At 49.7% G+C, this 25,874-nt stretch overlaps 1 long non-coding RNA gene across 2 annotated transcripts in view; it reads left to right on the top strand.

Annotated features, from left to right (window-relative positions):
* LOC144938256 (uncharacterized) overlaps positions 1-25,874 on the top strand; it is a 76,290-nt gene that overhangs the window by 30,377 nt on the left and 20,039 nt on the right. For both annotated transcript variants that reach the window (XR_013637832.1, XR_013637831.1), the window contains exon 2: positions 7,896-8,038. This is a non-coding gene — a long non-coding RNA (uncharacterized LOC144938256). The remainder of the gene's footprint in view (positions 1-7,895; positions 8,039-25,874) is intronic.

Below are 25,874 nucleotides of genomic sequence, written 5' to 3'. Positions count from 1 at the left end.
CAGAGGGGAGGAAAAAAGAGAGTAAAAAAGATAATAAAAAAAACTAAAAAAGTCCGTGGCAGAGGGATACGACTCGCGCAAGGGAGGGCACAAACGGTGACCAGCGCATGCACTGCCGGGCAACAAAAAGCCACCTGAGAGTCCCAGCAACCCTCAGAAGCGCCCTGGGAAGTCTAAAAAGCACGAGACATTAAGTAATATTTAAAACATACTTTTTTTTTAAATACGCTTTCATGAAATGTACTAGTAATGGGCAGGACTCCGCGTCTCCAGGAAGTGGCCCCCGAAGCTTACCATAACGTAAGGGACCGTGGTCGTTTACAGCCAACGTCAGTTGAGCGTGGACAATTAGACCCAAGCCGAAACATAACATTAAAAATAATGTTTAAAAATATATTTTTTTCTGATAGAATTTAGTATTGTCATCTGTATGACGTAAGTATACCAAGTTTGCAGTCGATACCACATTGGGAAGTGGGTTAAAATTGAGTTACGAAATTTGAGGATACAACAACGACAACAACAACAACGACAACAGACAGAGTGAGTTAATAAAAAGCGTGTAATAATAAAAAAACACCATCGCCATCAGCACCTAGCGCTGCCAACCACAGGCCAACCATCCCCAGCCACCCACCGTTACAAAATAACAATCCAACCCACCACAACCACCCAACCACAATCACCCACCATAACCAACAACAACCGACTCTGCCACACGAAACATGTATGTTGGACTTATTTCACACTGTACATAGCCAACCATGCTAATAATCGCAGGGGAAGGACAACAAACTAAACACATAAGACAGTTCTAAAGAAATGCGTTGTCATTCTAGACAACAGTGGCGGCTCCTGCAAAATCTCTCAGGGAGGGCAAATGTCTGGATGATTGATAAGGATAAGGTCCACCCATGCAATGGATAAATTAACAGCTTAAGCATGTAAAGGCAACTTCACTTCTTTATTATTAATAAAAAATAAAGTGACTCTTACAATACATCTTGTTTGTTTCTATACTCACTATTAAAACAACCCACTCAAGTTTCTTTTATTAAAGATTCCACTAGGTGGCGACAAATTATATTGTTGGATGAAACGTGCTTACGTATGATGACGTAAGCACGTATGATGACGTAAACACGTTAGGGCGAGCCCTCCCGGAAGCCATAGAGAATGCATTGCAGCGCCCCCGTTCGAAAAAAAACATCTTTGAATGTAAGTCTATGGGACCACTCGGGGCGATTCTCAGCTGGAGGGAAATCGCCCAAAAAGAGGCGGTACTCCACAGAACGTAGCATGACGCTGATTGGACTATATCCAGAGGCACAGTGACGGCTAGCGTGACTCTGTGGTTGAATGACATTGGTGGTGCGTCGCCCAATCGCCCTAATGAAGAAACCGCCCCTGCTAGACAATGATTTAAAAGTGTATAGCTCCAGTGGCTTCCTAATATCGGAAGGAAGAGCGTTCCAGACGGCCGCAGAAGCGGGTCTGAAAGCGCGCGATGCGGTGACCGTCTTTGTTCGATGGCCAGATAAAAGCCGCTGCGAGGATGACCGGAGTTTGCGTAATGGTTGAAGCTCCTTGACGAGAGCATTGCCGGTAAGAGAGTCCTGGCAGAGTTTCGCGGCATGACGATACCGTGGCAAGTACCACGAGGGTCCCCGTGCTGCTGTGGTCGCCAGGCCCAGAGAATTCTCTCCACACCACGATGCTACGAAGGCTCACACATTTGCTCTTAGAGCCTTGAGAGGAGTACATAATGCCTTGAATGGGGACGTAACAAAGTATAACCAAGTGTATCGATGATTGTACCCTTCAGGTTCGATGCCTTATTGGTGAACGTTTATGACCATTTCATAGATTGGCGGCTGACTTTCGACAAAGTTGAGTCCATCGTTTGAATCACACGAGGGGATCTCTTCCCCCACAGACACCGGCGTGTGTCACTGCACCTCAGTCCACACAACAGATTGAACCTGGATGGAGGTGACGTCGTGACAAGTACGCCTGCGTGATCCGGGTAGAACGGGGGATCTGAAGGGGTCGGCTCATGAACAGCAAATTATTATGTGCCTAGGCTTCGAACTGGAATATGAATCTCACAGTGGAGGTATAAGATCAAACCGCTGGATGGACCAGCAGCAGTCTGTGACAACGGAGGGACTACAACATGCTGATGTTGGCTTGTAAACTATTGTGCACCTTTGATTATGTAATTTATTATTTTGAGCAAGTTCCCTTTCTATCTGCATTCAAGCCACCATGGATATGGGCCAGTGTGCAGTATACAGCATCACATTTGGGCATGCGTGTGTGTGTGTGGTACAGACATTGTGTACGTTAGAAAACAAGAATTAAGATACAGCGGTATTACTGAGGTGCCTGCACAAGCCAAGGTGCCTGCATGATGCCACAATGAGAATAAGAAGTTGTGCAACGCACTTTGGGAATGATGCGTTTACAGGCTGGATTGACAGATATCTATTCCAAGTCATCAACTTGAGATTTACACGATTCCCCTTTACTTTCTCTCTCTCTCTCTGTGCGCTTCCTGGAACTCTCACTCATTGCAGAGTGTCACTCCTCCGGATCCTGTTGTTAGCCTCGGGGCAGGCACTGTTTATTTTTCGGTGGCATCCTTCACGAGCCTCCTCCACAAAAGGTCGATCTTGACATCTCACTGGTTACCAGTAGCCACGCGGACGTGGATTCTCAGACGCACGTAAACAGACGCGCGTAATAAATGCAGATGCGGAGAGACGCGTATAAACACAGACACGTAATAAATGTGAGAAAAAGTAAACCTCCGGTGATCCTGGCCATCGGCGAAAACCCACGAGTGACTTTGACCTACGAGTGTTTGGCGTGGGGGGCACCGTCTGTGTGCGTGCGGGCTCTGGAAGTGCATGAAAGCAGACAGGCGTCTTATCCTACACAGCGTCTGACGCTGAAGTTGACGCATTCTGGCACCAGCCCCTGACTGGTGGCCAGCCACACAAACCTGTCTCCTGACGGCCAGCCTCACCGTTGTTACATGGTCAGCGTAGCGTGCAGGCGTCCGATGCTCTGCGGTCCATTTCGCTTAGCGTTAACACGTGAGGCCCGCGCGTAAGGCTTCTGCACAATAAGAAGGGCATTATCAGCGGATGCTGAACAAATGGCATCCTGGAAATGTAAACGCTGTCCTGCTTCCTGTGAAAGGAAAAAAGAATAACATTTGGTCAGCACAGATTATTTTGTTTGTTTAAACGTGAGTTGTGCACACTACTAACGTATAGTTTCACCGTCCAATCTAATATTAATGGTTGCAACAAAGTGACCGCTTATTTATTTTTAGATCAAAATTCAACAAAATGTCCATAGTTTTCGCAATTTCCCTACAAGCTTCACTAATGAAATCACGTGGTATTTTTGTAAGTACTATACTAAGGCAGGCAGCGTTCTTACATTTGTATCTATTTTTTTTATTTGTTCAACCCCTGAATGCAATGGGCATCACAAGATAATGTTCAGGAGCGGATGACGGGAGGTGAAAAGAGATGGAGTTGATTTGCCAAGAAAAAGTGGGAGAGAAACGGGGGAGGGGGGAGGGGGGTTGAGGGGTCAATGGCATGGCACGCTTTAGTACTAAGTTCACAAGGCCTGAGACTGGAGTCTGGCCTACATAGTATGGAGCAGGAGGTGTGTGGCGGGTCAGTGTGGGTGGCGGGCTGAAAAGATCTGGAATATAAATGGGGCCCTAAATAATGCACTTGAAGTATCTAGAGCCACAGAGCAAGCCTCTGTCATTCTGTTACACCGATAAATATAAATTGTCCGTGGGTTCGTGGTGAAGCTTTCCCACAATCATGCGTCGGTGTGATGCTTCTCATAGCCTGATATCCAGTTCTTATGCTGAACGAATGGGACATTTTAAGTGTCTTTGCTGAAATATGTGTAATCTTATCTCAGCTTAATTTTATTTAATTAATGTAACCGGTTAAAAGCCCATTAATAAGTGAACACTTTTTTTGCTACCAAAGAAGAGTTCGAACCATTTTTGCATGGAGAAAGATATACAGTATACATACATCATGCGTCGTGCGTTTTCAAGATTCAGATTTTGATTCTGATAACAGCACACGAGGGCCGAGGTGACAGGCTGTCCTGAGAATTATTTGCGATAGTTTTCGGGAGTGCGTTGCGTCTCGCGGGCCAAATAGCCACCTGCGCCGGTGTTACAGCGTGGCGCGGAATGATTATTCGATGACTTTAAAATCCTTTCCATTATCTGTATTTCTTAATAAGGTTCCCTACATTGGCTCACAAAAGCACGATTGTCTTTAGTTTTTTTCAGTCAAAATTGTACGTCTTTAATTCAATCGGATGCCTCCATAAACGCTGAGAATCATTGGTTTATGTTTTTTTCCGTACATATACAACAGGAAATTGTCGTGCATTGCAGCAACTGCATTGGAGTCCACTCAGTCCCTGGTGTTCTCAAAGACCTCGGAGTCGTCAGGTGGCATGAGATCTACAACTCTTGGACGTTGTTTAGCCCCGATAAGGTGCAACACCTTTCATTTTTTGCCTTGCTGAAGCTGAAACGGGGGGGCGTGTAACTTCACCGTCCGCCCTCCTCCGCTCCCAGCATGGGTGAACGATGTCACGGGTTTTGCAGTTTTTGTTCAGTTTCATTTATTAGGAATAGCCCTGTGAGCCATGCGGCTCTTGACTCGGATGCAACCGCAACAAACAAAAACGTGAACAAAGAACATCTTAAAGTGACTACACGCAACAGAAAAATCCAGGAGAAAACAGCAAAGTCTTCCAGAAAAAAACGCCGCATATCGACGCTGTGTGCAAAAAATCCCAGTGGGATGCAAGTCGAACAATAACGGGTAACTCATTTACAGCGCACACGCTTTACCGAGGCCGACGTGAGCAGTCTCGTTTTGACTGCGGGACCGCCTGAAGGCTGAAAGTCTCTAAATATCCCCAAAAACATCCCCTTAAATCAACAGCCCTCGTTTCCTAAACCATTACAGAGTTTGTTCTGGACGCGTAAAAAAAAATAAAAAGGTCGTCTCCATCACTGATCAAAACAAAGTAAAGTCTAACTCAGAGACTCCTATCTAACGTTTCACCATAATCTCCGGTCACTCTGTAATCCAATTTTAAAACACTTCTTAATACATGCTACTTTCACGGGGTGGAGCGGGTGGCACAGGAGTGCTTGCACCGTGCACCTGAGCTACATTTGTTGGGGACCACGGCATTGAGTGATATTTAAATTGGTCAAGCTCTCCCGTTTCACCCACCCACGCCGACCCGCGTAAATGAAACACGGTGCTAAAAAAGTCACCACTCTTAATAACACGGGGAGACATTCATCCACACGAGGATTATCACACGACTGTATAGCACGAGTAATGAAACCGTGATAGGTAATTGTTGGAGTGCATTGCTACCCTATATACCGTACGGGACGATTGTAACACGCACAAAAGGACAGTAATAATGGCTATATGGTGTGTGGGATTTTGTGGGGGGGGGGGGGGATCGGTAACATAGTGGTGAGCGCACTGCGCTATGCATCCAGCGACCCGAGTACGATTCTCGCTCACGGCCAACACCAGTGACGATTATATCTGAACTGGTCCTAGGCCTCCCATAGGTTGACTCAACCTCAAACAAGTACCTGGTGCAACGTGTAAACATCGCAACTGGGGAGACAACGGTGGCCGGGCATGGTGTGGCACATTGCCGGCCTTAATAGGTGCTCGCTAACAGCACTTGCCCCAAGAAGTCTGTTTAGGTTAAACGGGGGATATTGGTCTTTGTGCATGCACGTGCAGTGTCTTTTCATCTACTTTATGTGTGTGCATGTTTACCTAAACTATATCCTGCCCATGAAATTTCACAATCCAGTCTCTTCGTCTTCGTCCCAAGCCAATAGACACATTCACATTACGTGGAGACCATGCGGATAGTGTAATGAAGCAATTTCAAAATGAAAATGAAAACGATGCAAACAATCAAAATGTGTCAAGTGAAGTGTCACAGTTACAGACAGATGATCAACAGAGGATGGACAACTTGCAATGCATTTTTTTTTATATCAAAGCCGTACAAAGGACTGAGGGCTCAATTTGCAGATACGTCCAAAGATACATACGGAAGTCATGCTGAGCTAACACGAGGACTATATTGGAGTTCCAGATTGAAGTACACATCAATTAATCTTGCATTGTCAGCAGAGTTGGTGGAGCATATACGGGGAGCAAGGCAGGAACTCCAACCCCCCCACCTCACCCCAGCCAATAATATATTATTCATCATTTGCAGCCGCAACTATTCATTGCGAGGCATCCTGCAGGCGTCGGAGTCATGTGGCGTGCAGTGTCAGAGCTGTGGCCTGCAGGGCTACAAGGGCCTTGTGGGATACAGAGCGGCGAAGTCTGCAGGCCTTGTGCGAGGTTTCCACGGCCACTGGCGAGCGGGCTCAGTGGCCCAGGAACGACCCTGGTGCCGTTCTGGGATCAGCACCGTAGCATGGGTCTGCGTCCCATGCAACTCCTTGGGCTTCACCCCCCCTCCCCTCCTTACCCGCCATTCCCCCTCCTCTCCATTCCCTCCCCCCTCCCCTCCATTCCCTCCCCCTCCCCTCCATACCCGCCACCCCCCTCCCTTCCATTCCCTCCCCCCTCCCCTCCATTCCCTCCCCCCTCCCGTCCATTTCCTCCCCCCCTCCATTCCCTCCCCCTCCCCTCCATCCCTCCCCCCTCCCCTCCATTCCCGCCACCCCCCTCCCCTCCATTCCCTCCCCCCTCCCTTCCATTCCCTCCCCCCTCCCCTCCCCTCCATTCCCTCCCCCCCCTTCATCCCCTCCCTCCTCCCCTGCATTCCCTCCCTCCTCCCCTCCATTCCCTCCCCCCTCCCCTCCATTCCCTCCCCCCTCCCCTCCATACCCGCCACCCCCTCCCCTCCATTCCCTCCCCCCTCCCCTCCATTCCCTCCCCCCTCCCCTCCATTCCCCCTCCCCTCCATTCCCCCTCCCCTCCATTCCCTCCAACCTCCATACCCGCCACCCCTTCCATTCCCTCCCCCTTCCCCTCCATACCCACCACTCCCTCCGCTGCCAAAGAGAACCAGTATAAATGTAGACATGGGTTTGGTTAGGCTCCACTAAGCTCGCGTCCGTTATTCTCGTAATTATTTGCAATATTTGTTTATTAATTACAAAAACAGCAACCCCCAAACATTTAGCAAAGGAAGATTTTACGTCGACTGCATACCCCGTTTCCATGTTGATCTCATGACATGGAGCATTGGTTCCAAGTGCAGTTTGGGGTAACAAAAAAAGCACGTGGCTCAGAATGGAAAACAAAGCTGCCCAGCCCACGCTGTGTCAACCTACCCGAGCCCGCTTGGATGTCACGTTGGCCTGATAAGGCCGCCGTGGGAGCCCGCGGTGAGCCAGTCGGTGAACTGAGCCACCTCTCTTCCGAGTTTGTCATGGAAACACGGCACTCAATGCGTTGCCCACAACCATCGAATCTCAGCCAAAGGTTTGGTGATCAGGGGTTGGTGCTGTAGGGCAAAAGCGCAGGGCTCCAAGTTCCTCAAGGGCCGCCTGATTCGTGAATAAATGTGGGTGCATCAAACATCAGCTAAAATTCTAATCCAAGTAAACTTACACAAGCTAATCAACATACAAAAACAAATTAATGTCATATCATACATCATGTCTGCATCTCTATTCTGTTATTCACTACATCTATATATATATAATTTGTCGAGATTTGTATCATATCGGTACACATATACTGTATATCTCTTCTGTCATCTCACTGGGAGTTTATACACATTGAAGGATGAGGGCCACACATTTGTTTTTGTCTTCTTAGGGCCCCAATAGGTCAGCACCACAACTGGGGGAGATGCTCATCTCGTCTAGGAGCTTGGAAGCAAGGTCGGAAGTTCACCAGAGATGGAGCCTCCAAGACGCATCCACCTGCAGGGAAAGGAGGGGCCTGTAGGATGCAGTACGGTGAGTAAGTTGCTAACCTTTCTGTGTTGAGTTACAGCGTTATCCGTCATTGGCACGGGTTATATATGGGCAGTCTGGTTTCCTCCCACACTCAAAATACCCCAAAACAGGAACGTTTAAAATATCTCAAAGAATAACTCCCCTGTGAACAGCATGAGACTCAAGTAAGGCTTTCCTGAGTGCAGAGCAATTATTATTTGTAGGGTTGACAAGTTAAAAATGTACTTTGTGAGTGTTTGTGTGCTTTATATATTTAGTCCAGGATATGTTTTGAATGTCTATTGTATACAAATAATTTCGCTTGGAAGGACCACCTTACAATCGTAAGGTTGCACGTTCCACTCAAGATAATTTGTGTAACCAGGTAAGAACTCAAGAGGCCAGGATAGTCTTATTTATAAGTGACCAGGGTGTCCTCGTCTGGAATCCACTCGTTCCATCATCACCCTGGAGTCGACAAAAATAAGTACCACGATGTGGAGCATCAACAATAGACGACCTCCGTTAGCCCCTGTCATAGGAATGTAGAATTTCCACAGCTGACTGTGGGTCAGCTGTTTGAAATGGTCGTTTGAGCAGGAAGACAGTTTGGCCTGAATTCACGTCGCCATTTTTAGCCATCAACGTGCCACCTTTTGCAGGACGATTGTCTCATTTCTTACAGAAATTGGAAACATGTAACAACATTCAAAGAAGAGTGGAGCAACTCTCACACGTACATCAAACATGTATGTGTGTGTCCGTGTGTTACCACATCGGTAGTGTCGCGGTTAGCACGCTGCGATACGAACCCGGCGACCCGAGTTCGACTCCCACTCACGGCCAAGACCAGTGACTATTATTTGAACCGGTCCTAGGCTTCCCGTAGGTCGACTCAGCCTCAAATGAGTAGCTGGTGCGGTGTATAAACATCGCCACTCGGAAGACAAAGGCGGCCTCGCGTGGTGCTGGCCACCCACCCCCTCGTTTGCTGTGCCGGCTTTCATAGGTGCTGCTCGCTAACAGCACTTGCCCCAACAGTCTGTTAAGGCTATACGGTGGTTATTTGTCTTTGTGAAAGAGAGACAGATGGAGTCTGGTTCGTCGGTTCCGTCCCGATGGTTTGGCGAGTGCGGTGACATCAGCACACATACATCCCCAATTCCTGTCGGAAACTCCCGTGGTTGTAACGCTTCGTTTGAGCAATGGGGCTCCACCAGTTCAATATTTGCGAATAGAACCAAAAACGGTGGCATAAATTATGCAGAATTACTTTTGCAGCAACTGTGGATAGTGTGAGAATTCCATGAAGTTGTCGGGGTGAAATTCCAAAAAGTCCACGTGAATCAGTCTGACGCGCTTGTCTGGCTTTACCACCTGAATGTGAAATTGTAGTTGATGCTCTGCATCGACATCAGCAGCCACACGAAGGAATAGGTTATTTGTTTTGTTTGTTTATGTATTGTTCAGCCAGGTGGCCATGTAGCAGAGTCCTCAACTGACAATTCAAATGTTGCGAGTTTTAAATTCTGCTCACCAGTGTTAAATGCCCTTCATCCATCGGGCACTAATAGCAAAGCATAATACGATAATGGGTGTCAACATCAGGATCAGTATCTTTATTTAGACTGGAGGAGGAATCCGATGAGTTATGAAGCGGTCAATGAGAAAAAACGCTAGGAGTGCAAATTAAAGAAAAAGGTTAGCAAGCCACTAAATATAATATGTGAAGTATTGGAAAATGACGGCAGGAAACTCCTTGACGGGAACACACTTCTTTTATTAAATCTTGACTTGTAACGATACAACGCGTGGCCTCTCTTCTTCACAATGCGGTCACCATACAACGGTACAACTCGTGACCTCTTCTCTCCGCCCTACGCTTCTCTTGACTCTCGTAGATTCTGGGCTGCTGGCTCTCTGTGCCTCGTGTAGACTCCGCGCCTCGGCTACACTCTTCTCTCGTCTCGTGTAGACTCTGCGCCTCTGCTACACTCTTCACTCGTCGCGTGTAGACCTTACGCCTCTGCTACACTCTTTACTCGTCTCGTGTAGACTTTACATCTCTCTCTGGCTACACCGTATGCATACTCGGCTCGTGTAGACCTTTCTCTCTCTCTGGCTACACCGTATGCATACTCGGCTCGTGTAGACCTTTCTCTCTCTCTGGCTACACACTATACATTACTCAGCTCGTGTAGACCGTTCTCTCTCTCTGGCTACACACTATACATTACTCAGCTCGTGTAGACCGTTCTCTCTCTCTGGCTACACACTATACATTACTCAGCTCGTGTAAACCGTTCTCTCTCTCTGGCTACACACTTATACCTTACTCTCCTCTACTCTCCATTACTCTCCTCTCCGGGCTCTATCTCTGCACCTTCGTCTTCATTCTTAGATGGTTCCACTTCTGCCCTCTACTCCTCTGTGCATCATCTTATATATCTCTTCCTCCCGGGAGACGGAGCGGATGCGGACCTCAACGTCGGCACCGCTCCTCAGTTACCCAATCACCACGCGCTATCTCTACGATCCGTTTCCGCCCAGCGCGTGTTTCCACTCCTCGACCAATCACACCGCGCTGCCACCCGATCACTCCCTCTCAGCGCGTCACCGGCACACAGCCAATCAGCAGCACTACCCCCACCCGCGCACTGACGCCTGCTCCTCCCCGTCAGCGCGCGTCACCACACACACACGTACATACGCGCTGGCACATGACGTACACACCCAGCGCGTATCACCACTACATCACCCCCTCCCACATAGCTCGCAGCCGGCCCGGCTGCTAACAACAACCAACCGCTACGATAAGATGACAACCAACCAAAAAAAACCCCGTAACCCCCCAGTGTGCCCGTAACATAACAACAAGAACAACAACAACAAGAACAACTATGTACAAATTGACAACGAACACGAAAAGTCAACAACAACACAATACAAGCAAATTCCAGAAAACGAACGCGCCCCGCGCCCCTGCGACTACACGCAGTGACGAGGCGCACCAACAGCCCCGACTCCTCACGAGGCGGGTCGCGCAAAGTAGCACGACTTGGCGCGAGTCCGTCTGGCTGGTCCGTCGTATGGGGCGGGACACTGACGACCGTCCGACGGTTCCGGCTGCTCCAGACGGCGCGGAACGGGCCTGAAAGGGCCGGCCCCGCCGCGGAGATCCGGCCGCCGGTGGTCGGCAGCTGTCAGATCCGAGACACCTGGGAGCAGATCAGGCGAAAATACGCGTGGATCAGGCAGAGACATTTCCCCCTGTGGGTCGCCGGTCACGTCACACGCTCGGCCATGACGACACAAGGGGAGGCCATATGGAGGCGAGAACGGTTTCAGTCGGGAGGGGTGAACGTACCAACGGCGCTTTCCCCACTTTATCTGAACGCACTGGGGTCGTGCAACGCGCACGACCTCCACGGGTCCCCTCCACGGTCTCAACAATTTAGGCGACGTAGCCAAGGGTGCCTGAGGGCAATGCAGCCAGGCCCTGTCACCTGGTTTCCAATCGTGCCCGGACACCTTCCGTGCCCGCAACCGTTCATTAGCAATTTGGCGAGCCCGCGAATTAAGCCATGCGGCCTCCCTCGCCTCTGTCAGCTTGTGAATATTAAACTTAATATGTTCTGCCAATTTAGAATTAGTTCGTGGAGCGGACAGGCCAAGTTGCGTTTCCATTGGCGGGTCAGCTTCCCGACCGTACATCAAATAGAATGGGGAAAACCCCGTAGCTGCATGGGGGGCCATTCTATACGCGGCAAGGACTCCCGGGACCTGCAGGTCCCAATCTACATGTGCCTCGCACACCTGCTGGCACAGCATGGAAGTCAAAGTTTTGTGGAGTCTCTCCACCATCCCGTCTGTCTGCGGGTGGTACGGGGAGGTACGCACCTTCTTGGTACCCAACAGATCGCACACCTCTTGCAACAATTTACTCGAAAATTTTTTACCTTGGTCGGTCAGCAGGCGTTCGGGAGCCCCCTTGTCCAGGACATAGCCCTGGACGAAGGCGTCCGTCACAGCCGCTGCCGACTGGTTAGCGAGAGGCCACGCCATAGGCCATCGGGTAAAGTATTCGACCCCCACTAACAAATATTTATTCCCTCTCGGCGTGACTGGGAAGGGCCCCAAAATATCGAGTGCAACGAGCTCGTTAGTACGCGAGACCTGAATAGATTGCAGCGGTGGATTAGCTGCCACGGGCGGTGGTTTACGCCTGGCGCACTCAACGCACCCCTTCAGAATATTTACCACATCACTTCCCATTCCCGGCCAGTAATAGTCACGCTGAAGCAGGGCAAGCGTCTTGTTAACTCCCAAGTGCAAGAGGCGTTCGTGTGCCGCCAAGACAACCCTCCCCCTTACAGCGGAAGGCACCACGAGTGCGTTCCGCCGGGACAAACTGTCCCATCTCAATAACATGCCCTGCTCAAGTACATAGGAGCCGGTACGCTCCTGGTCCCCCTCGGGACCCCCAACCTTGCGGCGCAATGCTAGCAGCGAGCTGTCCGCCATCTGGAGACGGCCCCATTCGCTGAGCGACAACGAGAGCAGCGAGTCCCGACCCTGAGAGGCAGTGGAATCATCCACGATCGGTGCGCCCGCTGTCGCAGCCAGTGCCCCCATCTCCCCCGCAAGCGTCGGTTTACAGCGCGCCGATCCCGACAAACACGCGCATTCATCACAAGGCAACAACCGCGACAAGCAATCGGCATTTGTGTGTCGCAACCCCTTACGGTACGTAGTCGTAAACTGATAGTCCTGGAGGACTTCCAACCAACGCGACAACTGGCCCGAGGGTTGGGCGACCCTCAATGAATACTGTAGCGCCGCGTGGTCCGTTCGGACCGTAAAGTGACGACCATAGAGATATGGCCTAAACTGCTGCACAAAAAAGACAATGGCAAGCAGCTCGCGACGGGTGACGCAGTAGCGCTGCTCCGCCGGAGACAACACCCTACTACCGTAGGCGACAACTCTTTCGACACCCCCAACGACTTGGGATAGCACCCCCCCAATGCCCGTGTTGCTAGCATCCGTGTCCAGCAAAAAGGGACTCGCAAAATCGGGATAACACAAGGGTGGGGCACCCACCAAGGCGTCCCGGAGGGAGCGAAACGCGGCCTCCTCCTCCGGTCCCCATTTGAACTTCACTCCCTTCGCCGTTAGAGCGTGCAAGGGTTTTGCAATAGTGGCGAAGTGCTCAACGAACCGCCGATAATAAGAAGCAAACCCGATGAAACTACGCACGTCGGAAACGGACGTAGGTGTCGGCCACGAACCGACACAATCCGTCATCGCGGGATCGGTGGAGATCCCCGAAGAATCGACAATGTGACCCAAGTATCTAACCGACTTCCGAAGGAGGTGACATTTGGCCGGTTTAAATTTCAGCTTAGCCGATCGCATTCGCAAGAACACCCCTCTCAATCGCTGGAGGTGTTCTTCAAACGTTTTACTGAAAACAATGACATCGTCCATATAAATCAAGCATGTATCCCACTGCAAGCCCGACAAAACCAACTCCATAAGTCGCTGAAACGTCGCTGGAGAGGAGTGAAGTCCCATGGGTAACCGGTTAAACTGGAACAGCCCCCCTGGAGTCCGAAATGCTGTCTTAGGTTTCGACTCTTCGTCGAGCGGCAACTGCCAAAACCCCGATAACAAATCAAGAGTCGAAAAATATCGTGCACCAGACAATGCATCGAGGGACTCATCCATCCTGGGGAGCGGATACGCGTCAGCCACAGAGATCTTATTCAGGCGACGGAAATCAACGCAGAATCGCAGGGACCCGTCCTGCTTCTTAACCAGCACAATAGGCGCTCCCCACGGGCTAGAGGAGGGCGAAATAATATCGGCTTCTAGCATTTCGTTAACAGCCGACTGAACATGTTCCTTCTCCACGGGACTCAGTCGGAAGGGATTTAGCTTGACCGGCGCCGCATCGCCCGTTTCAATGTGGTGGTGCAACAAATCCGTGCACCCAATGTCATACTCATGTTTACTGAACACATCAGAGAATTCTATGAGCAACTCGCGCAGCGCACCCAACTGCGCCGCCGACAAATCGTCCGAGGCGGCGCATAGCGAATGGACCCACTCAAGGTCTTCCCTTGGCTCAACGTTCCGCGCGGGGCTCGAGCCCACCTGCGCAACCAACCCATCATCCACAGGGACCCGCGCCGCGTGAGCCAGCACGGTGCCCTGTGGAATGACAGCTGGCCGCGACCCCGCGTTCAAAACCATCACAAACGGATCCCTGTCAGCCCGCACCAAAGTGTGAGCCACCGATAAATCAAGACCCCCGACAGCCTTGTTAGAAGGACCCAAAAGCATACTTTGTTCCGAAGCCTCCCTCACCCATGGTTTCCGCAACCGGAGGGGAATCAACATCTGTGAACCCGGGGGCACATGCACGGTCTGTGTCGCCACCGCTTGTATCGTAGCGCACGCCGTCCGAATGTCAGTAGGGCTCGTCAAAAATGCAATCCGGCGACCCGATGGCAGTTCAATGCATCGTTGATCGATAAGAATTTTAATGGGCATTTTAGCCAAAAAATCAGTGCCCAAAAGACACGGAACCGCCAAAGAAGACGAAACGAAAACGGGTCCCGACAATTTGATATTTCCAATGCAAATGGACGCCCTAATCTGACCAATAATGCCCAACGATCCCCCATTAGCGGCGTAAAATGGCACATCCACTGGAAGCAGCGGACGACATTGGACTGGGAGAATATCATAAATGAGGTCCGATATAATAGTTGCCGATGCCCCCGTGTCCACTAACACCCTAATCTCGACCCCATCAATAGATCCCGTAACAACGGACGAACCCGCCGAAGCAGCCACAATTCTATGCCCCAATTCCGCCCATTCAATGTCTCCCTGGTCCCGGCCGAACCCCCCTCGCCGAACCGAATCCCCGAACCTTAACCGGCCCTCCTCCGCCGCAACGCGGCGTCCCATGTGTGCCGAATAAACAGGCTGAGCGTGTGAGGTGCCGCGACTTGCCGGGGATTGTAGAGATGACTTGGGATCTCGGTCGTCGTCCAGCCGAGCACCCATGGCGCGCTGACGCGGAGCGCGGCACCCGGACGCCACGTGGCCCCGGAGGCCGCAGTTATAGCACGTGACGAGGGTCGGAGTAGATCTTGGTTGCTCCGACTTTCGGCCCGATCGCAGAGGTGACCGAGCCCCCGGCCTCCAGTCCCCTGGTCGTCCCGTGGCGAACGCCTCCTCTCGTGGGCTGACGACTTGGGGTTCGGTGACCACCGAACCCGGAGCTGCGACGACAGCAGCGTTGCAACCAACTCCTTGTTTCCGTTGTAGGGCCTCGTGCGCTTGAATACTCGTGGCGACTCTCAAAGAAGAAATATCAATCTCGTCAGCTGTGTTGATAGGGACCCCCAGGTCCTGCGCCAACTTAAGCAGCTGCTCCAAAACCATCGCGTCTTGGCCCTCCTCGTCCATCCGAGGGAACGCAGCATCAGCAAGAGCCAGCAACGCCGTGCGATAGGCCAGCGCGGTCTCCGTGGCCGCTTTCCGTCTTGCGTAGAAATGATGGCGGCACGCCGAGGGAGGTCCGTAGACCCTGGCCAACAAACCCAGCGCATCCTTCAGCGTGGAGCGGTCCGACTTCCGTGCAGACCTGAAGGCCGCGAGCGCATCGTCGTCCAGCAGGGCAGGCAACGCCCGCAGCGCCGTAGCATCGGACCACGCTGACATCTCTTGATGCGCCAAAAACCTTCGCTGAAATTTGCCCCAGTCACCGCCTTCCGCCTTGAAGGCTGACAACGTGGGCAGACGCTGCTGAAAAATGAAGTCATCCGCCTCGTGGTTCCTCTCCGCCTCTCCGTCGGTGTGTAAGATGGCGGCTCCAGCGGCAGACGTAAAATGGCGGACCCCCTCGCGCGCTGATGACGTCGATGCGCGCGCTTGGGAACCCACCACCACGTGGCGCTCGCCATTCCCGCCAAAAGTAGGCCCAGGCGCAATGGCGGGAATCCCCCATTCGTTTAGGCGGGAATCTGCGGGGCGACCTTGTAAAATGTCCCCCACCGTCCCCGCTCCTCCCGACGAGCTGATCTCCGCCAAGATGGACGCGGCGGCGAGCAGCAGCTCCGCCAGTCGGGAGTGCGCCTCACGAAGCACGGCCTCGGTCCCCGGTCGCTCGGCCGGCGCCGTCGACGGATCCTGTAGCGTGGGCAAGTCTTCCTCCTCGCCCCCCGCCACCAGCGGCCCCGAGTCGTCCAGGTTTTCCTCGCGGTCAATCCCTTGGGTCCTACGGGTCTTCCTTGTCTCCATGCTTGGAAGCCCGTTTCACTTCTGACGCCAGATGAAGTATTGGAAAATGACGGCAGGAAACTCCTTGACGGGAACACACTTCTTTTATTAAATCTTGACTTGTAACGATACAACGCGTGGCCTCTCTTCTTCACAATGCGGTCACCATACAACGGTACAACTCGTGACCTCTTCTCTCCGCCCTACGCTTCTCTTGACTCTCGTAGATTCTGGGCTGCTGGCTCTCTGTGCCTCGTGTAGACTCCGCGCCTCGGCTACACTCTTCTCTCGTCTCGTGTAGACTCTGCGCCTCTGCTACACTCTTCACTCGTCGCGTGTAGACCTTACGCCTCTGCTACACTCTTTACTCGTCTCGTGTAGACTTTACATCTCTCTCTGGCTACACCGTATGCATACTCGGCTCGTGTAGACCTTTCTCTCTCTCTGGCTACACCGTATGCATACTCGGCTCGTGTAGACCTTTCTCTCTCTCTGGCTACACACTATACATTACTCAGCTCGTGTAGACCGTTCTCTCTCTCTGGCTACACACTATACATTACTCAGCTCGTGTAGACCGTTCTCTCTCTCTGGCTACACACTATACATTACTCAGCTCGTGTAGACCGTTCTCTCTCTCTGGCTACACACTTATACCTTACTCTCCTCTACTCTCCATTACTCTCCTCTCCGGGCTCTATCTCTGCACCTTCGTCTTCATTCTTAGATGGTTCCACTTCTGCCCTCTACTCCTCTGTGCATCATCTTATATATCTCTTCCTCCCGGGAGACGGAGCGGATGCGGACCTCAACGTCGGCACCGCTCCTCAGTTACCCAATCACCACGCGCTATCTCTACGATCCGTTTCCGCCCAGCGCGTGTTTCCACTCCTCGACCAATCACACCGCGCTGCCACCCGATCACTCCCTCTCAGCGCGTCACCGGCACACAGCCAATCAGCAGCACTACCCCCACCCGCGCACTGACGCCTGCTCCTCCCCGTCAGCGCGCGTCACCACACACACACGTACATACGCGCTGGCACATGACGTACACACCCAGCGCGTATCACCACTACATATGTAATAGCACCAGTCGGATTTTTTTTACACTAAATGCAAGCTTCGGCAAGGCAGCAAAAGAAAAACAAAAACAGTCCCAGACCACACGAAACCACCACACAGTTCTTTCGTAAAATGCCACGTTAAAAATTGAAGTATCGATGCACAGGTAAGGATCAAAGTTACAAATCACATTGGGAAATGTGGCTGTATCCAGCACTCATTTTCTGCATCAGGATATGTTTTGAAGGACGATTTACGATGTCAAGGGAGGAAACAAGGATGTTTCTAAACGTTGGTGCTACAAACGGCAAAGGCTTCATCACCTATTCCAAAACCTGTTCTAGGGATATTTGAAAGTCAATAAGATGGACGGATGCCTTGGGTTTCTTGGATTTTGACATGGGGAAAGTGAATTATCTTCGTATAGTGCAGATTTGCCAAGGCGGATTTTTACAGATGAACAGGGCCCAATGTAGATGTATTCCTGCTTCAAGTGATGTTGAGATTGGGTCCCCCCGAAGGATGAACTGGCTCTGCCACAGCCCCGTGAAATATGCAGCCGGTCTCAGCGCATCAGACGAGTGGTGAGCAAGGTCTATCAGGCACTCTTTTCCAAGGGACACCAATGACTTTATATAAATGCTATATAAAAAAAAATTAAGCATGCAAATAATGAAATAACAACATTCTGAAATCGACTTTCTTCTCTGCCTGCCTTGCCGTGATGGTGCCATTCCGCGCGCCTCGTATGAATTTGCGACGCGGCGCTAATTGGCGCAGACGCCACGCGTGTTTGCCTCCCCGGCCCCACACCCACCCACCCCCACCCACTCCCTCCCACCCACTCCCCCGGCCTTGGCAGAGACATTCCCTCGTGGCGCGCGTACAAAACAAACACGCAACGATTTTAAAAATAGCGTCTCGTTGTTTCCTGTTGAACAGCGCGCAGTCACGACGAACTCGTCGGGCCCTTCCCACCCCCCTCCGGCCACGTCTCTTTAAACTCCATTTGCATTCTGCCCGAGAGAAGCAAATGGAGCGCCTCCGTTAGCCTCTTCAAAGTCCCCTTGAATCCATTCGTTCGTTCGGTTACAGCGTTTGATTCGTTGCGGAAATGTGTGGCAAATAAACGGCCCCCCCTCCCTCCTAGAGCACGCTCAACCAAAACATTGCATGTGTAACGAAATTATAAATCCATTATAAAAAAAATCTATTTTTCAAGGGGGACATCTGCTAAATGCAGTTATGTACGGCCAATAATATATTTGTTCGTTTGTTTATTAACAAAATGTTGTCGAGAATTTGCCAAACAATATGCAATGTGATTCGTGTAATTTCATCCATTCTAGTTAATGACAAACCATTTGCAATGCGAGAGATTGCGCCAATGATAACAGACGGGTGTGATATATAGAGATGCAAGGAGCGCTAACATGCTTGAGCATAAATTAGTTTTCGTATTAATGAGGCGGCTAGATCTTCACTGTCAGCAGCGTCATTAACACTACCGAATACGGGCCAATACTGACACGACAGCCTGTTGTCCTGTTCAGTTACAAACCCTCATCTCGTTCCATTAAAATAATACTCGCCAGCCGTCGACATTCAAACTGTTTCCTAACAAAAAAATACAGGGTCATCTATGTACAGATACCCCGCTGGTTTCTAAAGACCCGAGAACTTTCTTCTCAGCAGTTGATCGAATGTCGTGAAAGCAATGGCGGATCCGCATCTTACAGAGGAGAGTTAAGACATGGAATACAAGTGTTGACTTAAAGCTTTCGTGACTGCAGGAATTCAAATTCTTGGGTCTTTTGGTACAGTCACGTAGATAGGTTCAAAGAAAATAAAAAAAAACTATGACGTTTCGATCGCAATACAAGCAATCGTCATCAGGAGAAAAAAGAGCGGGAAAGCTGCTGAGGCAGGCTGTTTTAAAGGTTTGAAATGTCTGTAGCCCAAGGGTCATAAACGAAGTGGGCAGGGCTAGTGATGTTCAAATGAGAAATGTTCATGTGAGTGTAAGATCGGAGAGTTACCTCCACTACGACGAAGCTGCCACGTGGCCATTGCATTGTGGGAGATGAGCATGTCAATGTAAGATCGCAGATCCACTGCCACATCCAGGACCGGAGCGACGGCGGCTGTGTTAGTGTGAGACATGTAACCTGTTCATGTAAAGCCAGAGGGTCGAATATAACTACTAACATCGGAAGGTAGGATGGTAACATCACAGCCAGTTATGACTTAAACTGGTTAATAACGTCCTTCCAATTGAGCAATCATTTTTTGTTATTTTGTTATTTTCTTTGAACCTATCTACGTGACTTTACCGAAAGACCCAAGAATATGGAATATAAGTGTCGTATTAATATTTGCAAAATACTGCAGAGGCTTCGAAATACAATGTTTTATCTACTTTTATTGCAGTGGAGAATCTATAAAGGGAGCACACTGTATATATATATCTCTGCAAAGGCCCACATTCCTCCATTACAACACTATTTGTGTTTATATCTCGTATATATATAAACAGTGGACATATCTATTTTTATAGAGACAGTCAGTTATAGGCAGAGGAAAAAATGAAAAACTTAAGCCTGGATTTGAGCAAGGGCAGGCAGTCGACAGCATGTATGGCTGGGTAACGGGCGTTCAAAGCCAGAAGGCATCCTATGTTGAACATCTTTTGCACCGTACGTAGCCAACCGTGATAATCGGAGGTGCCGGTGAAGGACAACAAACTAAAGACAAAAAGTGGAAAAAAAACGTACAAACTCCCAGTGAATGAAGGTTGATCGGGGGCTTTGACAGAAGCCTTGGCTGCTGGAGTAAGGAGCACACCGAGAAGAGTAAGAGTGAACGGGGGATGGTAAGCAGGACCTAGTCAAGGGAGGATCTTGAAGACAGTATGATTGTAAACTTGATCTGGGATTGGATTGGGAGCCAGTGTAGGGGTTGGAGTATTGGTATGATGCCATCTTATGTATAAGTGCAGGGGGAACATCTGGAATCTGCAGGTGAGGGATGTTGGAAAGCCACAGAAGATAGAGAGAGTCAGCTGGGGCAGGGAAATGGCAGATGCAGGAGATGGTGTGCTGATGAAAGTACGGACTCCTGCAGAGTTGAGATATGCAGGTCAGGTTAGCCCACGTGTGTGCTCCCTTCGTGTAAATGCCATTTCGCCGCGAGCTTCGTTCATCGGTTAGAGGCTCTTTCTTCCAAGTTGCATTATATCTCGTCTCTTTCATGAATGTGAAAGGGAGTCCACAAGTGTTGTCATTGGGAAGGGAGCTTCATGGTTCCAACAACGCATACGCTACACTCGTAGGGAGCCCTCCCTACCAACTACCCCATGCTCACGTCACGCTCCATTATGTATATTCCTTTCCTGTTCCTTCTCGAAGATTATCGAACCTCCACCCCCCTTTACCTCCTCCTCACCAATCCTGTCTCTCGCTCACTCTCCACCCTTAAACGATTTTTTTTACCAAGCTCCTTTTTCAGGAGCGACCTGGCCACAGACGATAGCTCATCGAAGTGGTTGATCTTGTGGAAGTTTATCACATGATTCTAAATGTGGAGGGAACACCCATAGGACCCGGAGAAAAATCCACTTGATGACGGAGAGAGAGACATGCAAACTCCAAATATACAGCAGGCGTCAGGGTCAGGATCGAACCCACGACCTCCTGTAGACCAGGCAAGGTCGTTAACATCTCACCACCATGGCACCCTTAACCGTTCCCTTCCTCGTTATCCATTTCCCCTGCTCTCTTCCCTTCCTGATTCCCTCGAACCAATCAGTGCTTCCCCTGTCAGCTGTACTATGACTTTGCATCGTTATTTATGTATTCAAGGGCCTTCAGTGACCCTTACTAATGCACCGTATTTCAATTATACGATTCGCATCGGGGCAAAACATCAAGAAATTAACATTATTATGATACAGAGGATACGGTATTAATCGTGAATGTGATGACTTGGACTACGTTTTGCTGTTCGATAAATGGTCCTTTTGTATTGTTTACAGCTTAAGTATGCCCTTTGATTGATTTCATTAATATATAAAGTTTATGGTAAAGATAAGCTTAATGTACTTGAGATACAATCAGCTAATTTGCAAGGTATTTGGAGCATTAGAGATTAAAAAAGCTAGCCATGCATTTAACACTAATATCATGGCAGACAGGTGCCACTTTTGAAATAATGCATTTTCATCATCATCACGATCCCTGGGCAGATAGCCCGTAGGTGTCAACTGCACATTTCTTTCCACTTTTCTCCGTCGTGTGCCACGATGCTCAAGTAGCGCCACATCTTTCTGGCACCAATCTCTTCATGTCGTCGTCATCGTCAAGCCACTCTCTGTGAGGTCTTCCTCTCTTTCCGGTTCCTTCCATTTTTCCGAACAACATGCTTTACATTTTTCTGTTTTTGTCCATCCTGCACGTGTCCAAATAGTGTCAGTTTCCTTCTCATAAGCTCTTCCTTTATGTGCAACTTTTGTCTTACTTCTACGTTGGTCCTTCTTTGGGTCCAGCTTAGATGCAGTATATTTCTATAGTAATACAGTTCAAGTGCAATATCTGATCTCTGTCAGTCTTTTTCAATGACCAGGTCTCGCAGGCATACAAAGTTGTACTGAACACCCATGTTCTTAACATGTTCAGATTGGTCTTGTAGCTGATTTGCTTGCTTCTCCAGGGACAATGACTGCAGATGTTATTGAATCCTGCCATTTACTCTGTGTTTGCGATCCTCGCATTTCTGTCTTTCGTGCAGTCACTGTCCCATCTCAGTAGACTTTCCAAGTATAAAATTGTGTGTATTTTACTCTGGGTCATTAGGAGAGGGTGCCCACGAGAACAAACAATGCCCCTGAGCCAGGATAGTCTCACTGAGACTCAATACACGGTTATTCAGGAGCTACTTCTGGTACTTGGATGGGAATACTGCCTGAGAACATCATTTTTTGGCAAATGTCGTTTAAAGAGCTTTTAATACGTGGGAGGAAATCAGAGTGCTGTACTTAAAAATGCAAACACAGGGGATAACACCCAAACGTCCTCACAGATAGATTCAGTAATCCATCGCCCTACTGTTATCTCCTGTGCACCATTTTGCCCTATCCTTCAATGCCTGGCGTTAACCTACGTTCTCGCGCCTTAATGAACATGAGTCGTAATGCCTGCTACCGCACACCACGACGTCATTTATTCTCGGATTGCCTGAGACAACGGTCGAAGAATTCAATTGTCAACTATTGGCCCACCGGGGATGGCACCGAGCTCCTCCTTCCGGGAACGTCAGTCCAGTCACCCGGTGCCACTTGCCACCGCGTCGCGACCGCACCGGCGCTGCTGTGCAGTTCCTATTCTGGGACGGGTCAGTTGGTGCCGTGCAGTCTCAAGGTGTCCGGTGCGTCATTCACAGACCTCCCGCACCCCCACCACCTACCTCTCCCGAGTCGTGCCTCAACAGCAGGTCACGCTTGCCGGCTGGGATCGTTTTTTTAATTATTTTTAAAGAAAGCCTGCTCAGGAAAACGGGATTATTTAAGTAAGAAAAAAACACGTTCATATTTTTTTCTGAAGTGGGTGTAGTTATGTATTACCACAGACTAATTAGTTTGATATTTTTGGATCCTATGTCGGCACTTGCTGAGCAGTCCACAGTGACGTTCCCACGAACACTAGGAAATCTGTCACCCAAGACTTGCTAAAAAAAGAATAGTATAGTGCTTCCTGCTAAAATGAACATCAGGGCAGCACTCATTTCTCCAACTGTCTGAGCCAGCAGTGGACATTCTACTTTCCCACGATTGACTTTCCAATAAAGGGGTATAGTAACTTAATTTATTGACGCTGAACAGTATTATTAGATAATCTTGACCGTTGACTTTTATTTGAAGTGCCAGCTGTCTAAATGTGAACAAGGTACTTAAACGCTAAAATTGTGCCTCGATATAGGTCGATACATTTCACGTTTTCAGACGTATCGTCATAGCCTCGCCTGGAACCTGTGGGTGAGCCCCGGATGACTGGAGAGATGGTGCAATTGTCTATTTTTGTAAGGTGGAAAGGTTCACCAGCTGACTGTAGCAGCTGCCGTCCGATCACCCTTCTATCTGTCCCGGGAAAAGCAAATGCGAATGTGCTACAAACTCACCTATTCCGGCAATACATCCACCAGGGTGAGGGGCAGTCAAGAGCTGTCTGAACCATTTCACACTCGGTCTGATGTCCAGCAGGGATGCGTGTTGACACCATCGTTATTCTTGCCTGGCTATCGATTGGTTTCATGGTAGAGTTGCAGTCCAATATGGACAGCGCGGCCGGCAGCGTACGATTCACGGACTTGGGACTACATCGATGATGTCGCGCTACCCGTCAGCGACTGACCTCGCGCCCCTCCAGCCTCATATCGACCACGTGGAGGCGGAGGCCTTCGGGGCTGCGTCTGGTGATGGCCAAGACAAAGGTACAGAACCAGTTGGTGGGTCCAGGAGCCGCCACCAAACTCCAGCACAGTGGGCCGCAGACCATGGAGGAGGTCGACACATTCATCAACCTCGGCGGTACACCTGTGCTCCTCCAGTCGATGCGACATGGAGATCCGGCGAAGGATCCGCATGGCCTCCTCTTGCTGCTTTGCCTCTCTCAACAACATATGGCGATAGGGAAAAACTGGGCCTTGAATCAAAGCCACGCGTCTACAATGCTCGCATCCTGCCAGTTGCGGTGCTGTTGCTCAATGACCTGGACACTGCTCCCATTCGAAATCAAGCATCTGCAGGCTTTTCATATGCACTGTCAATTGTTGGGATCAGGTGGTCTGACTGTGTCACAAATATCAACGTGCCATACCACGCTGGTATCCCCAACATTGGGGACCTCATCCGACACCACCGCCTGGGCCTATTTGGGCGCGTAGCTCGTCTTCGACCAGACGTTCCAGATCACCATGCCCTGCGGTCGAGCCTTGAAATCGGATCTGGAACAAAAGCCATCCTACGTGGGCTCACCACCTGGGGGGATGCCCACGCTCAGTCTGGCCTGGTGCTGCTCATGGATCATCGTCGCACTCGATGACACGGACCGTCCCTATCCACGAGGCCTGGCTAGGGATGATGGACCACGACACCTGGACGAACATTCGGAATAGCCTATTGATGGCTTAGTGACTACTACTACTATCAAAGCCCTTTTCTATCCACTGCTGAATTAAGACCTTTCAAATGCCATCAGAAATGTATTAATTGTGATGTATGTATGTTGAACTTCTTTCACACCATACATAGCCACTCGTGCTAATTGTAGGTGTAGTGATGTAAAGTGGTTTCTGTGATAATGTTCAAGTTAACCATGAGTCATCGCCGACTTCATAATTCCATTTGTAATATAGCTCTGAGGTCAGCATGCAGTCAAAAAAACTTGACTGTGATGTTTATGCACAATTTTAACAAGTGCTGCTTTGGGGTCGTCATGAGCCCACTTAATGAATGCTGCGCCCAACCAAACGCCACTGAGGTGGCCGGGTGACTCACGGAGCTAATGGCCCGTGTCAGAGAAGCGAGTCAGCAGCCCTGAGACCACGGGTTCAAACGCTGTGCTCTCTCTTTCAGATTTACACCAGGTACTCAAGTGTAGTAAGTTTACGGTCTTAGTTGAGTCACCGATGACTGCACGGAATACAAATCTCGTGCGAAAAATGTGGTTTTCCCACTTATGTGATATGGCCTCGGTCCAGCTTTGAAAATTATATATTTTTTTCTTTCATAAAAGCAAGAGCACCCAAATTGTCTATTCTTGCGAATGATGTCCGGGGTTAAGCAGCATGCACCGTGGGACAGATGGTGCACTTTGGTAAATGCTCGAGAGCTTTACCTGCCAGTGGGATTCACACTGTCACAGCCACGCAAAATGGCGTCGGTAGCCAACCCGATAGCCGCTTGACTTTTTTACACAAGTCACATTATATCCGCGTCTTCTATAGCTATCACAAAATGTCCTACACGGCTGCCATGTGGGAAAAAAGTAAATAAACGTTAACTCTTGACTTAAAGCTTTCGTGACTGCAGGAATTCATATTTTTGGGTTCTTCGGTAAAGTCACATAGATAGGTTCAAAGAAAATAACAAGATGTCCGTATTATGTTATATTTGTTGTTTTCTTTGAACCTATCTACGTGACTTTACCGAAAGACCCAAAGAATATAAATAAAGGTTGCTGCGATATAACTCAATGCAATATCAAATAACATTATTTTCCACGTTATGAACCCTTTATCTTTGTCTCTGGCATAAAGCCTCCATTGAAAACAGCACTTGAACACCGACTGCTGGGGAGATGGTGACGATATGGAGGCATTTCCAAATTTGTGATCACAGTGGACTTCCTAATTTAAAATGCCACCTCCTTTGGGACGAGAAACAGCAAGGCCACAAGGGTGCTATGGTAGCGAGATGTTAACTACCTCGCCTAATATGCAG

The sequence above is a fragment of the Lampetra fluviatilis genome, chromosome 2, assembly GCF_964198595.1.
Source record: "Lampetra fluviatilis chromosome 2, kcLamFluv1.1, whole genome shotgun sequence".
Lineage (NCBI taxonomy): Eukaryota > Metazoa > Chordata > Hyperoartia > Petromyzontiformes > Petromyzontidae > Lampetra > Lampetra fluviatilis.
Note: the sequence above shows the minus strand (reverse complement) of the source record. Positions and strands in the feature narration are given on the sequence as shown.